At 41.0% G+C, this 13614-nt stretch overlaps 1 non-coding gene across 1 annotated transcript; it reads right to left on the reverse strand.

The window, feature by feature from the left end:
* Positions 1 to 11127: 11127 nt before the first annotated feature.
* LOC136769183 (U5 spliceosomal RNA) lies at positions 11128 to 11242 on the reverse strand. The gene has a single exon (XR_010822141.1). It is a non-coding gene; the product is annotated as a U5 spliceosomal RNA (small nuclear RNA).
* Positions 11243 to 13614: the final 2372 nt, after the last annotated feature.

Genomic DNA, 13614 nt, shown 5'->3' on the forward strand with positions numbered 1-13614 from the left:
TGCATTCAAAATCAAAGAAAATGTATTTTTTTGATTGTTTGGGGATGTTTATTACATTCATATAGCATAAATGAATGTCCCGTGTCTGGATAACAGTTTTACAGCGCGGAGACAGTTTTTCTTCACAAGTATGTGTTATTGGGAGAAAAGTCCGGCACTCTGTACAGTAAAAGTGTTGAACACAAGTGATCTCTTTGGTCGCTGCCTTAGCCTTGTGTCTCCTGAGGCATGTACTGCCCCTGTACAATATTTTACATACACTGCATCTGGTGATGGTCTCTTTAACCTCAAAACAGTGGGGGTCTAAACACGCTCTGCACCGGCTCCGGCAGCTGTGTCTATTTGTATGCCCATATACCGCATGGCAATAATCACAGAAATAGCTAGCACCTATACATGTTCTGATGTTTAAAATCCATAGTAATGCTGCTCGTGAAGTAACACAAACAGGACTTGAGCATTTATAGGTGTAGGCCCCGTAGTAAAATATTCCCATCCGTTTTCATGGTACAATACTTTGATAATGACCCCCAATAGTCTTTCAAATGCCTGAATATTTGAAAAACATTTTTTTTTCTGAATTGAAAACCCTAGCTGGCTATGCATTCGTTTGGCACCATATAACATTTCGGAATCTGTGCATTCTTTACCCTTCCACAGGCAGTACACACTGGCAGCAAAACATAAATTGTTACCTTGGTTTATGTCTATTATTTTACTAAATAATATACCTTTTAAGCGCCTCCGCGCACCACCACCACCTTGCATATTTCTAATCACAGTGACCGTTATTCGCAAACTCCCATGTGATAGAATTTTGTTGTGACTTTGTAGTAAATTAGCTATGCTCTCTAAGAAATCTGCAGCGTCCAGCTCCCCCACATTTCGCCTCCTCGATTAGAAAGGATTATTTAATGACCCCGAGCTCGGTCTAAGCTTTACAAAATCATTAGGACCCACATTGTGTGATATTTCATTTAGCAATCCTTGCACAGCTCCATGCACAATACGGACAGCATCCATATAAGATTGTACCAGATCCAGGTTCACAAACCTGAATTCTTCATAAAACTCCCTACCCCGAAACCTATTAATTTCTCAGTCATAGCGACGAATAATCTCCAAAAACCCCCGAGGAGGGTCCCCGCCAACGCCACCCTCAGCCATTTGTTCATCATTTTCATTATTCATCTCTAACATTGCAGCATCACCACCCCCAAACTGATTATCATTGTTATTAGCTACCGATGCTAGTTCCTTAGATACATCCTGATCTATATATTCCTGAATTTCCAAGTCTGGTTGATCATTATTATTAGCTCCTAGTGCTAGTTCCTTAGATACATCCTGATCTATATATTCCTGAATTTCCAAGTTTACCGGATGGCCTCCCGTCTGGAGAGTGTGCAACAGTGTCTGTGACCGTGCTAATTGTGACACATTTGTTCTAAATTTAAGCCTACGCAGCATTCTTTTCGCAGCATTAATTTTATTTCGCATTACCCCCCTAATTACACAAGCAGACTGACAGTTTTTGTGCTTCTCCTTTTTCATTGTTTGTCAATTGTTGTTTTCAGAATTGGTTGTTTTTTGTAACAACCCTTCTCGATCTTGCAGAGAGACTGATTGATTCACAGTGTGAATTACAGATTCATCAAACTCTCATCAGAAACGGGGCAATTCCCTATTTGTTTTAACAAATTTGTCAAAACATGTATTTTGCACTGAGCGGTGTTTAACGCCTCCACAAGCTGACTGCATATCTTGCTAAACACCAGGGCCCTACAATCACCAGGGGTCTGTATGTCAACACAAGGTGATTGATGACATTTCATCTCAGTATCCCCACTAGTGGTGGCTTTAACCGTGCTTTTACCCCGTTTACCTCTTTTTACAGTAGCGGAGCTCGGTCGGTTCACTTTCACACATTGCACCCCCACATCGGTGGTGTCGTGTGCCACCCGGTTTGTCTTACTCAGGGCTTTTCTGGGCGCTGTGTTTCCCCTTTGTGTGACTGGTGGCTGTCTCCCACGCTGTAGAACGGACCTCCCTTTATCAGCACGATCGGATCTCTTCAGCTGTTTTCCACTTGACACGCCTCTCAAGCAGGGCAATGCAGGCTGTGCCGCATTTTTAGCTATAATAAAACAAACATGTCAATTACACTTTATACAGTGACTTTTCACTACATTTCGAACAAATACAAAATATAATATTATTATTATTATTATTATTAATAACATTGGTAAAAACGGTGAATGTTACACACCTCCATTCAAAGTTTGCTCTGTGACTTGGGGTGGGTGGGGGAGTGTGTAGTTATGTGGGTTAAACAACTGTCAAATCAAAAAACAAACATTGGTCACATAAATGTACACGATATTATGTTTTAGAAGATGTAATTAATTCATAATATGTAACAACTTGTTCTATGGCATACCATGAAATCTGAATAAAACTGGCCATTAAACACATTGCTTTGGCCCACCTTCAGAACACGTGTCTCCTGCGGTTTGGAAGGCGCTGTTCGGGACGTAGGCGTTGGGGGTTGTGAGTTCCACTCTCCGTGGTCCCCTGCGGGGTGCTCGGCCCGACAGTCTCGGCTCTGTTATTCTGTGCTGTAATATCTCGGTTCTCTCTCACCTTAAATTATACAAACCATGAACTATGCATGATATACTAACACTTTTAAACCCAACTCTATTACTATAAAAAACATTCTTACCATCAATACATGATAACGCATTTACTAGCTCTTCCTCATCAAATGGACCCCAGTCAGATGCCATTATGAAGAGTGTGTCCCTTCATATATTATATCGGATGTGTAAAATGAACTGCTTGGAGCGGCTTATTTATGGGGGGGCAAAATGGTATTTCATAATTTTTCTAAGAATCACACAAAATTGTATTCCACATAACATACCAGGAAACCGCCAAAAATGTTGTTCTCATTACAGAATTCAGTTGGGGCGGTATGTTGGGGTTTACAAATTTGTTGTGCAATAAGACATTATATATTTTTTTTTTCAGAGAAAGAAAACTCCTGCTGCCGTGGGTTTATGTATACGTATGTTTGAGGAATCTCTGCTTGAAGATGCCATCCTCACTCTAATAGCTCATAAGTTTGGTGATTTGTATGATACTGGTAATCCTAATGTGACATTGCTGGTTGAGGATATTGTGAAAACAGTGGATGCCCTCCCCAACATGCTCAAGAGAATGCTGTATAAAGATCCACGTCCTGGTGTACCTGCTTTTGCAGCTGTTCAAAAAGTTCTCCAGAGTTCTTTTGGAAACACCATCCCTATCATGACCAAGTCCAATATATATGTGTGTATTTAAAACTTGTATTTTTTAATTTACTAAAACAGTATGATAAAACAATATAACCTTAAAAACACAGTTTATGCTATAAAACATTACACCTCCACACAAGCAGAGTGAGGTACCCTCGGACCCTCACCATGATGGATGTCACCATAGCAAAATGGCTACCATCTTACCAGATGACCTATGACCTTACAAATGGTAACAAAATGGCTACCATCTTACCATATGACCTATGACCTTACAAATGGCTGACATCCAATACGGCCGATATCATCCAAGGTGGCTGACAAGGGAGGGTCACTCACACTGGAGTTGTAACTAATCTTACATAATCATTCTATTTTAAACTGGAATAAATAAATCTTGGCTTTCTCCTTATGAGCTACCTCCGTTTTCCAGATAACTCACCCTATTGTCTATCTCTTCTCTCTCTCTCAGGCCCGCCTTATATACCTGGTGAATAATTGAGGAAGTAGCACCAAGTGACCACATTAGGCTGCCTGAGGGTTTCTGGGGAGTGTAGTTGTATACGGTCGGTTTTCTACCCTAGAGTACAGACCTTGCAGCAGACCTGGCCTGACATATCTGCCATGTATGACCCTGCCCCTTGGTTTGTCACAATACATACATACATACATACATACATACATACATACATACATACGGGAAATAAATAATAGAATTATGAATCACAAGTATAGAAAAAGAAATAGTAATAAAATGTGATCTTTAATACATACAAATAAAGAAAATAGGTTTACTATTTCCAGATTCCTTTTTTGAAATACAATCACATTCATTACAAACTAGTATTTACATTATATTTACAGCCGGTGCTCGTGTGTCACTGTGTCCCTCAGGTTGTGGTAGGCGCTGACATATTGGGCAGCCAGGGTGGCTGTGTGTCCCTCCCCCAGGAGGACTGAGCGTTTTTCTTTTTTCTCAGTTTTGTCACAGGTTGGGTGGGCATCCATTATGTTGTTACAGAATGTGTCCCTTTTTTTGGGCTAAAGCTTTCTATGGAGGGGAACGTGGATCAGTTTGTACCATTTTTGGGAGGATCTGCCTGTTTGGGGTGGAGCTGTGATCCAGGTGAACAGCAGATCGGGCATAGGTGGGCATGTGGGCAGAGGAGTAGGAAGGCCGGTCAAGCAAGTAAGCTTGCTAAGGTACGCAGCAGCAGCAAGCAGCCCCCCCATCCAGCCAGCCAGCCAGTCTGGCTGGCAGTGACTGAGTGGTTGACAGACGGCAAGCAACGGAATGTATGTGCTCTGTGATGTCATAGCAGTCAGCTGAGAGAGGCTTGTGATGTCATCGCTGAGCTGGCTGGCAGGCTGGCTGGCTGGCTGGCTGGCTGTGTGTGTGTCTGTTTGTGTTTGTCAGTCTGTCTGTCTGTCTGTCTGTCTCTCTCTCTCTCTCTCTCTCTCTCTCTCTCTCTCTCTCTCCCTCTCAATTCAATTCATTTGTATTGTCAAAGCAATTGGACATACATACATACATATATATATATATATACACTCACCTAAAGGATTATTAGGAACACCATACTAATACTGTGTTTGACCGCCTTTCGCCTTCAGAACTGCCTTAATTCTACGTGGCATTGATTCAACAAGGTGCTGAAAGCATTCTTTAGTAATGTTGGCCCATATTGATAGGATAGCATCTTGCAGTTGATGGAGATTTGTGGGATGCACACCCAGGGCACGAAGCTCCCGTTCCACCACATCCCAAAGATGCTCTATTGGGTTGAGATCTGGTGACTGTGGGGGCCAGTTTAGTACAGTGAACTCATTGTCATGTTCAAGAAACCAATTTGAAATGATTCGACCTTTGTGACATGGTGCATTATCCTGCTGGAAGTAGCCATCAGAGGATGGGTACATGGTGGTCATAAAGGGATGGACCTGGTCAGAAACAATGCTCAGGTAGGCCGTGGCATTTAAACGATGCCCAATTGGCACTAAGGGGCCTAAAGTGTGCCAAGAAAACATCCCCCACACCATTACACCACCACCACCAGCCTGCACAGTAGTAACAAGGCATGATGGATCCATGTTCTCATTCTGTTTACGCCAAATTCTGACTCTACCATCTGAATGTCTCAACAGAAATCGAGACTCATCAGACCAGGCAACATTTTTCCAGTCTTCAACTGTCCAATTTTGGTGAGCTTGTGCAAATTGTAGCCTCTTTTTCCTATTTGTAGTGGAGATGAGTGGTACCCGGTGGGGTCTTCTGCTGTTGTAGTCCATCCGCCTCAAAGTAGTAAGTGTTGTGGCTTCACAAATGCTTTGCTGCATACCTCGGTTGTAACGAGTGGTTATTTCAGTCAAAGTTGCTCTTCTATCAGCTTGAATCAGTCGGCCCATTCTCCTCTGACCTCTAGCATCAACAAGGCATTTTCGCCCACAGGACTGCCGCATACTGGATGTTTTTCCCTTTTCACACCATTCTTTGTAAACCCTAGAAATGGTTGTGCGTGAAAATCCCAGTAACTGAGCAGATTGTGAAATACTCAGACCGGCCCGTCTGGCACCAACAACCATGCCACGCTCAAAATTGCTTAAATCACCTTTCATTCTCATTCAGACATTCAGTTTGGAGTTCAGGAGATTGTCTTGACCAGGACCACACCCCTAAATGCATTGAAGCAACTGCCATGTGATTGGTTGGTTAGATAATTGCATTAATGAGAAATTGAACAGGTGTTCCTAATAATCCTTTAGGTGAGTGTATATGTATGTATGTATGTATGCATGCATGTCCAATTGCTTTGACAATTCAAATGCACTGAATTGAGAGAGAGAGAGAGAGAGAGTTGTAGTCCAGACCACTGCAAAATTCCTGCTGAAGTGATCTGGATCACCACACAATGGCCCAAGGACCACTGCAAACTTGGATTTCAATGTATTTGTGTAATCTGTGTTGCAATAGCACCTACCATGTTCCTTTGTGGTGATCTGGTTAATTCTGATCTGGGAAAACCACAATCCTGCAGGTTTAATAAGTCTCTCTACACATCAGTCCCTGAGTACCTTCAACCAATGGTCATTTTGACCAATTAAGCCCAAGATTTGAGTCAATTAAGTTGTCAAGGACTACCCAGTGAAGACGTGAACTCACGACTAGGTCACACTGTGAGCTCACCAGAGCAGACATTACACTGAGCTCACTGTGAGCTCACTTAGCGCTTTTCCAGCGACATGGTGACGGTGCTGGAGCCGGAGCCGCTGCCCTTAGCCGGTGGCTAACCCACCTCTATGTTACAAATGTTCCCTAAACACTTATTTTGCAAGATCAATAAAAATCCTTTAGGAAATTTAAACTTTTACTGACACACATAGTTAATAGCAATGTATTATAACTTCACCAAAAATAATAATCTGTATATCTTTAATTGTTTAGACGTTATTAAGATATAATGCATCTTTCACATAGGGAACATTTGTAACATGTTAGGAAAAACAAACAAATGATTTGAAAATATTCATAATTACAGCATACAATTTGTCAGGCTTCATAAGAATGGTATTTATAACATACTCTGTAAAAATCAAGCAAATAGCATTTGTGGTTCACGAGAAAATATGTATATATAATCAAAGCTATCAGACTATAGCAGCCGGTGTATGAAGACACATACGATTATACAGCATTATTTGGCAGCTTCGCAAGACCTAATTTTAAACGTTGTTGGTAAATTAGATAATTAGTGGGGACCCGCTATTTGCAGTTCTTCCCCTCCATAATTGCTAAAATAAAGTTTTACTGACATTTTATTGACCCTACCACTGCATAGGGCACATCTGTAACATGAACGCTACTGAATGGCACATACATTGAAAACTACGGAGAACTGAGACAAATCCACTTTACACTTCATAAATAATCTTAAAACGTTTCCAACCAAGGCAACACCCACTTGAAATACATTCATTCTCATTTTTGGTAAACAAAAAGAGAGATTGTTACATATGTTCCCTATGATGCATCTACAGAGAGAGAGAGACAGACAGACACTAACACTCTCTCTCTCTCTCTCTCTCTCTCTCTCTCTCTCTCTCTCTCTCTCTCTCAGCTGGGAGTGTGTGGGAGGGGTCTGCAGTGAGCGGGAGTGCTGCTGAGAGCTCTGTCCTTTGGCTGCGTTTTTTTGTTGCTTTACTTTTTTCAGTTTGTTTATTTTGTCTTCTGTTTTCAGTGCTTTTCTTATTGTGGGGGAACAGGGGAGGGGAGGGGGGAGTACCGGTAGTTCTTCCCGGGTCGGGGGGTCGGACCCCCTGAATGCGTCTTTTGAAAAACTGACCCGACGCCATGGAGTCAAGATCGCTCCGGTGCAGTTCTGCCCCCTAGAGCAGTGTGTGTTAGCGGTTGGAGAGGTAGCAGGGTGTGAAAATATCAAGTCTGCTGCCATTGTTATCTTCTTAAAAACCACTGATCTGCTCAATCAGCTAGTGGCTAATGGCACAGTGTTAGACGACACTTTCACCCCGGTGTTGCCGCTCGCTGCTCCTGCCCGGAAGGTAACGCTGTCTAACGTCCCTCCGTTCATCCGCACCGGCTCGGGCAGCTGATGTCCGGCATTAAGAGGGTCCCGCTGGGCTGCAAAGCCCCGCAACTGAAACACGTCGTGTCCTTCCGAAGGCAGCTGTATATGATCCTCAATAACATCAATGAGGATCTTAATGTCTCCGAAGTTGGATCTCTCTTGCTGCCACCACCACGAAGATTGCTCTTTAGTAATGTTGGAAAGTCAAAGACAGCAACCGTCAGGGTTCTTGCATATGACGTATTCGTGCTGCACCTCTCTGCAAGGATCCAGGACAGTTTGTCAATGTAAACTCCAGTGCCTGGGAATATTTCCACCTAAAAGACAATGGTAAATAAAAAACAAGTTTATCCCCAAACTATTCTTATATTATGTTAAGTGGAATACATTATCAGTAAGGCTGTGATTTTGTTACAGAAATGTGTTATTAAAGACCACAGTATGTCTCAATTCTAAGTTTATTAATTTACAGACATAATAAAGTCAGTGAATCTGTGACACCCATAATTCAATTACATTCTTATTATCAACTATAACTATGAATATAACTGATAATGTAGCATCATTAGATTGTTTACAACCAATATTTGTTTTCAATATATATATTTTTACCTTGTCTTTGTAATATTGTAGACCAAGAGTGTTATACCTGTTTTGGTGATTCTTTGTCAGATTCAGAACAATTTGCTGTGGGGCTGTCAGAACCACTTGATGGTGACACACTTTTGTCTTCATCGCTGATAAATGTGGCTTTTGTTACAATTTTTTTCAGATTGTCCAAAAGGTCTGGAATCTCTGGAGAAAAAAACCTTAGTATTAAATGATAATCATTTCTAGTAATATATTTAATACAAAGTGAAAACAAAACCATCAATGCCTGCAATTATACTTGAGAGACTTGCTCTATGTTATTGGCAAACTGACCTTTTTGTGGGTCATTAACATTAGCTACGAAAAAAATAAAAGAGATAAAATACAAGAATTACCAGGTCTAATGTAATGCATATAGTCATTAATGTAGGATTATGAAGTTATGTTGAAAAACTTTATTTAATAATCAGTATTATTAAACTATTAGACAGTGCACATTAAGAGTCTGTATTGTGGTTCTAGATTACTTCAGTATGATCAACTATAATACATTACTCTGGAATTTAAATTACTGAAGAATAACATTTATCAAGGTAAGGAATTATTTGCTATAAATAAAAAAACTTACCATCAACCATACGGTTTCGAAGACATTGGTTTTCATTTTTAAGTCTTGTGTTTTCCTTTTCGAGCTGCTTAACTTTTTGCTGTAGCTCAACTTCACTGGACTCTTTAAATGTCTGTAGAATATGACGGGATCTAATTCTTGAAGCTCCATCGGTTTTCTTTCTTATTTTGTGCTGTATTCAGAGAGAAAAAGAGTTTAAAATGAAAATATATATATATATGAATATGATTAAAAAAAACCAATCCTGCAATACATTTATTTAATATTTGCAGTAATTATCTCACCGGTAACTGTGGTTCATCAAGGTCACTATCATCTGAAATTTGAAGTTTTTTGTTTGGTTTAGGTACTCTCTTCATTTTAGGACAGGGCATTCTTGTTAGGTCATTAAGTTTTCTTCTTAGTTCGCCTTCTTTTCCTAAAATAAAAATAAAATAAATAAAACCCTGCATTATGTCCACAGATATTTGGGGATTATATTTATTTGTCATAAAAATACTGTGCTTTGACCATACAAATTAAGATGAACAGCCAACACTGAATCAAAACTGAAGTTAAATTATATCTGGTTTAATTTATTTTGTGATTTGGGGGATTTTATTGTAAAGCACAACACACAATAAATCGTTCTTACAAATGCCAGTCAAGTATGACGAGTTTTTAGCGCCCTCACCACCACCTACCATGTTATAAGAGTATGTTAGAAGTACAACACATTAATAACTTAAACATTCATTTCAAATATACTGTGATTGTATATATCAAATAGCATGTAAAGACTTTAATGTTTTTTTTTTAAATAAACATTGTTACCAGTCATAATGATCTGCGCTTCATGGACAGGCCATCCACCTTTTGGAGGTTTGTTCGTGTCTCTCCACTCTGCTCTGAAGTTTCGAGTCGTCTCTTCGTCATCATCAGCAATGCTGAATAAATCAAAATTGCGAAAGCAAGCAGTGGGAATCACGCTGTAAGAGTCTTTGTCGACCCCGCTTTCCCACTTCACCAACGCGTGCATCACCGCCATACTACCTTCACCTTCTCGTCCGTTTTTTCTGCGCCTTTTTCCCCCGACAAGTCACGGCACAAAAAACAGTCCCGCTCTGCATTCTGGTACTTGGCGTTCTTAATAACACCAACAGGGTGTAATCGCATAGACCACTCGAGTATAAAGTACTACATATCCCATCAGTTACAGTTTTTTTTCATCTTCTGAAACTGCAATTTAGCACTTTCAACTGTTTCTTAGTGATTCCTAGAATTACTAACCGGTATTGTAGTCAATGTGTTTATAACCTTTTTTGTTTAACGATTTGTGTGTTATCCTATGGGATCCCATGGTCTTTGATTTGGTCACGGAAGTGATTTGTCTTTGATTTGTTGATCTAGAGTTGAATTTTAATTAGTTTTTCCCTTTTGTATAATTAGTGTAGTGCTACATTTAGTCTTTGTTTTTAAATAAATTTGACAATTTATATCTTTGGAATTGGTGTCTGCGTCCAATTATTACAGAAATTGAGTTCTACAAGACTCCAGGATTCGTGATAAGGTGATACTATGAATTCACTTCTTTAATTGAAATGTATAAGTGTACCTTACGCTACATATATGTATGTATGTATGTATGTATGTCCAATTGCTTTGACAATACAAATGAATTGAATTGAGAGGGAGAGAGAGAGAGAGAGAGAGAGAGAGAGAGACAGACAGACAGACAGACTGACAAACAGAAAAACAGACAGACACAGACACACACACACACAGAGCCAGCCAGCCAGCCAGCTCAGCGATGACATCACGAGCCTCTCTCAGCTGACTGCTATGACATCACAGAGCACGTACATTCCGTTGCTTGCCGTCTGTCAACCACTCAGTCACTGCCAGCCAGACTGGCTGGCTGGCTGGATGGGGGGGCTGCTTGCTGCTGCTGCGTACCTTAGCAAGCTTATTTGCTTGACCGGCCTTCCTACTCCTCTGCCCACATGCCCACCTATGCCCGATCTGCTGTTCACCTGGATCACAGCTCCGCCCCAACAAGGCAGATCCTGCCAAAAATGGTACAAACTCACCCACGATCCCCTCCACGGAAAGCTTTAGCAAAAGGCAAAAGCGCTATACGTAATGAAGAGGAACCCGAGTCCAAGACGCATCCGACCAGCCATACATATTTGTGTGTATTAAAGATCACATTTTCTTACATTTAGTTTTTCTGTACTTTATTACATCTTATTGTGATTTATAAATGTATTGTTTCTTTTCCATATGTATGTATGTATGTGTGTGTGTGTGTGTGTGTGTCTGTCTCTGTGTGAAAGTGAGTGTGTGTGTCTGTACGTGTGTGTGCCTGTCTCTGTGTGAAAGTGAGTGTGTGTGTGTGTGTGTCTGTCTGTCTGTCTGTCTGTCTGTCATGTAACTCGCATATCTGTGAGGGCACCATTTTTGCAGAAGAGATGTACACATTTTGGAGCAACATATGCTGCCATCCAGACATCATCTTTTCCAGGGACGTCCCTGCATTTTCAAAAAGATCACATTTTATTACATTTTGTTTATCTGTACTTTATTACATCTTATTGTGATATATACTTGTAATGTTTCTTTTCCATATATATGTATGTACAGTGGGGGAGAAAAGTATTTGATCCCCTGCTGATTTTGTGCGTTTGCACACTCACAAAGAAATGATCAGTCTATAATTTTAATGGTAGGTGTATTTTAGCAGTGAGAGACAGAATAACAACAAAAAAATCCAGAAAAATGTATTTCAAAAAAGTTATAAATTGATTTGCATGTTAATGAGGGAAATAAGTATTTGACCCATTTTCAATGCCCTGGCTTAGGGAAGGAGGTTCTCACCCATGATTTGACGGTACATGGCCCCGTCCATCGTCCCTTTGATGCGGTGCAGTTGTCCTGTCCCCTTAGCAGAAAAACAGCCCCAAAGCATAATGTTTCCACCTCCATGTTTGATGGTGGGAATGATGTTCTTGGGGTCATTCCTCCTCCTCCAAACACGGCGAGTTGAGTTGATGGCAAAGAGCTTGATTTTGGTCTCATCTGAGACCACTTTCACCCAGTTCTCCTCTGAATCATTCAGATGTTCATTGGCAAACTACAGACGGGCCTGTACATGTGCTTTCTTGAGCAGGGGGACCTTGCGGGCGCTGCAGGATTTCATTCCTTCATGGCGTAGTGTGTTACCAATTGTTTTCTTGGTGACTATGGTCCCAGCTACCTTGAGATCATTAACAAGATCCTCCCATGTAGTTCTGGGCTGATTCCTCACCGTTCTCATGATCATTGAAACTCCACGAGGTGAGATCTTGCATGGAGCCCCAGACTGAGGGAGACTGACAGTTATTTTGTGTTTCTTCCATTTGCGAATAATCGCACCAACTGTTGTCACCTTCTCACCAAGCTGCTTGGTGATGGTCTTGTAGCCCATTCCAGCCTTGTGTAGGTCAACAATCTTGTCCCTGACATCCTTGGACAGCTCTTTGGTCTTGGCCATGGTGGAGAGTTTGGAATCTGATTGATTGATTGCTTCTGTGGACAGGTGTCTTTTATACAGGTAACGAGCTGAGATTAGGAGCACTCCCTTTAAGAGAGTATGAAAGACACCTGGGAGCCAGAAATCTTGCTGATTGATAGGGGATCAAATACTTATTTCCCTCATTAACATGCAAATCAATTTATAACTGTTTTTCTGGATTTTTTGGCTGTTATTCTGTCTCTCACTGTTAAAATACACCTACCATTAAAATTATAGACTGATCATTTCTTTGTGAGTGGGCAAACGCACAAAATCATCAGGGGATCAAATACTTTTTTCCCTCACTGTATGTATGTATGTATGTATGTATGTATGTATGTATGTATGTAAGTGTGTGTGTGTCTGTCTCTGTGTGAAAGTGTGTGTGTGTGTCTGTAAGTGTGTGTGTGTGTCTGTCTGTGAAAGTGATTGTCTGTGTGTGAAAGTGTGTGTGTCTGTCTGTCTGTCTGTGAAAGTGTGTGTGTGTGTGTGTGTGTGTGTGTGTGTGTGCGTGTGTCTGTCTGTGAAAGTGTGTGTGTGTGTGTGTGTGTGGGTGTGACAGTGTGTATAAGTGTCTGTCTGTCATGTAACTCGCACATCTGTGAGGGCACCATTTTTGCAGAAAGAGATGTACACATTTTGGAGCAACATATGCTGCCATCCAGACATCGTCTTTTCCAGGGACGTACCTGCATTTTTCAGCAGGATAACGCCAAACCACATTCTGCCCAGATTACAAGCGCATGGTTGCGTAGGCAGAGAGTGCGGGTGCTAGCATGGCCTGCCTGCAGTCCTGACCTGTCTCCGAATTGAGAATGTGTGGCGCACTATGAAGTGCAAATTAAGACAACGAAGGCCCTGTGCAGTTGCTCAGCTGAGGAAATGCATAATGGATGAATGGGGGAAAATCCCGCTTGCTAAACTTAACCAAGTGGTGTCTTCAGTGCCCAAGTGCTTAATAAGTGTTATTAAAAGAAAAGG

The sequence above is a fragment of the Amia ocellicauda genome, chromosome 14, assembly GCF_036373705.1.
Source record: "Amia ocellicauda isolate fAmiCal2 chromosome 14, fAmiCal2.hap1, whole genome shotgun sequence".
Taxonomy (NCBI): domain Eukaryota; kingdom Metazoa; phylum Chordata; class Actinopteri; order Amiiformes; family Amiidae; genus Amia; species Amia ocellicauda.